Genomic DNA, 2,500 nt, shown 5'->3' with positions numbered 1-2,500 from the left:
ATATATATATATATATATATATATATATATATATATATATATATATATATATTATGTATATATATATATATCTATATCTATATATATATGTATATATGTATATATGTATGTATGTATGTATCTATCCATCTATATATAAGTGTGAGTGTGTGTGTGTATGTGTGTGTGCGTATCTACTTATTTTTTTTTTACATTAGTATAAGCCCTAAGCAACCCCTTCTTTCAGATCCAATTCTCTCTTCTATATTTCCACTCCGAACAAAATGTTTAACCAAACGTAATAATAGCAGCAGCTCAAGTCAGTGCCGGGTAAATAGAGATGGTGACTCGATAAAAACACCGGGCGGAAGGCAATGGCAAACCACCGCCCTAAATTGCTATGAAAAATCATGGAAGCCCATGATCGTCAAGGCCGCGATGGCCGAATGGTTAGAGCGTCGGACTCAAGACTGTCACGACGGCAATCTGAATTCGAGGGTTCGAGTCACCGACCGCCGCGTTGTTCCCTTGGGCAAGGAACTTCACCTTGATTGCCTACCTAGCCACTGGGTGGCCAAGCCAGCCCAAGTCAGTGCTGGTCCCAAGCCCGGATAAATAGAGAGAATGAGTACCTAAAAGGTACCACCGGCACTCTCCGTGGAAAGGAACTGGGGACCCTACCACGTACTCACTCCAAGAGCATCACAACATGAAAAACTACAATTAAGTATCATGCTGTGACCACGGCGGCTCAGACATGAACCTACCGTTAAAAGAAGAAGAAATAATAGCAGAGACAATACAAATAATAACGATACATTACAAATCAAAATAATACAAACCACACTCATTACCCGCCCTTGAGGTCAGTGCTATTTGCTATTTGCTACCCAGAATGAATACTGTTAGTTGGTGCTCCATCCTGGTATTTAACTGCTATTTTCATACCCAAGTCTATGCTTCATACTCACTGCTACCCTGCTATTCAGCCGCTATTTTCATACAATTTTATGCTTCATACTCAGTGTCATCATGCTATTCAACTGCTATTTTTATACACAAGGATATCTTGCCTGGATACTACTAATTACTTCTCCACATCAAACGCTACCCTGTTATATAGCAATTATTCCGTATCTACCTATGGCTATTTTTTTTTTTAAGTGGGATCTCCTGTTTCATAATCAAGACTCAACTGCTATTTAACGCTATTTCGTACCCAAGCTATTCAGCAACGTCGATGTTACTCGAGTCTTACCTCCCCATTCCGGCGTCGGTTACAACACCAAACGCAATTTCCTTCTCATCCAATTCCTCAAGGCTGTGGTACTTGGGTCCCTTGTTCAAACAGTCACACATACAGCAGTTTACATTAAATCGATAGACCGTTTATGCCAAATTCTGATCTTACTGCCAAGTGAGAAATGTCGATTCCTTCAGAAAAAAAAGTGAAGACATATATATACTTTCTTGTGTTGATGAATGTTGAAAAAGTGACCACAATGATGACGTCGTATAAACAACAATAAAAAATACACAAAAAATTATATTCATACTCATACAAGTGCAAAGGGAACTACGACCAGTATACAATTTTCTCTAACAGGAGAAAAAAAAAATATATATATATATACATACATATATATATATATATATATATATATATATATATATATATATATATATATATATATATATATTGTACATAACTATACCGGTGTTCTATATTTAGACTGAGATACCTCGTTATGAAGAATCAACGAGGCATAAAAACGACAGAACGATAGCAAAAGCCTGTCATTCATCTCTTCTTGCTGCGAACTTTATTTTTTTTTACATTCTCAAGAATCCGGCGCAATTATAACGACCATTTACGTCTCCTTAAAAAGAGAGAGAGAGAGAGAGAGAGAGAGAGAGAGAGAGAGAGAGAGAGAGAGAGAGAGAGAGAGAGAGAGAGAGAGAGCGAAAAAAACTCTTACGAGGAAGGTCCTGGATGGCTGATAGCTATTTCTTGAAGCCGATTTAAAAACTGGGTCTACAGAAGGCAGCGAAGGAGAGGAAGTCAAATGTAGACACATGTATACACATAATTCTACGTCCGTGTGCACCCACGCATACACAGACGCGGACGCGGGCACGGGTTAAGAGTTTCTATAAAAGGAAAATAAAATATACACAAACAAACAAACACTCAGACTACAGTAAAAAAAAGAAAAAAAAAAAAAAAAGTATTTCCTTCATTCCTTTCCATTCTTTCATTTTTCCTTTCTTCTTATTTTCCTATCATTCCTCCTTCCATTTTTCTTTCTTTTCTTCCATTCCTCGTTCCTTCTTTTCTTTCTCCCATTCCTTCTTCCTTCCTTCTTTCCTTCCCTACTTCCTTCCTCTCATTCTTCCTTCCTTCCATTCCTTTCTTCCATTCCTTCCTCCTTCCTTCTTTCCTTCCTCCTTCCTTCTTTCCTTCTCTTCCTTCCTTTCTTCTTTCCTTCCTTCCTTCCTTCTTTCCTTCCTCCTTCCTTCC

Source organism: Penaeus monodon, chromosome 8 (genome assembly GCF_015228065.2).
Source record: "Penaeus monodon isolate SGIC_2016 chromosome 8, NSTDA_Pmon_1, whole genome shotgun sequence".
Lineage (NCBI taxonomy): Eukaryota > Metazoa > Arthropoda > Malacostraca > Decapoda > Penaeidae > Penaeus > Penaeus monodon.
Note: the sequence above shows the minus strand (reverse complement) of the source record.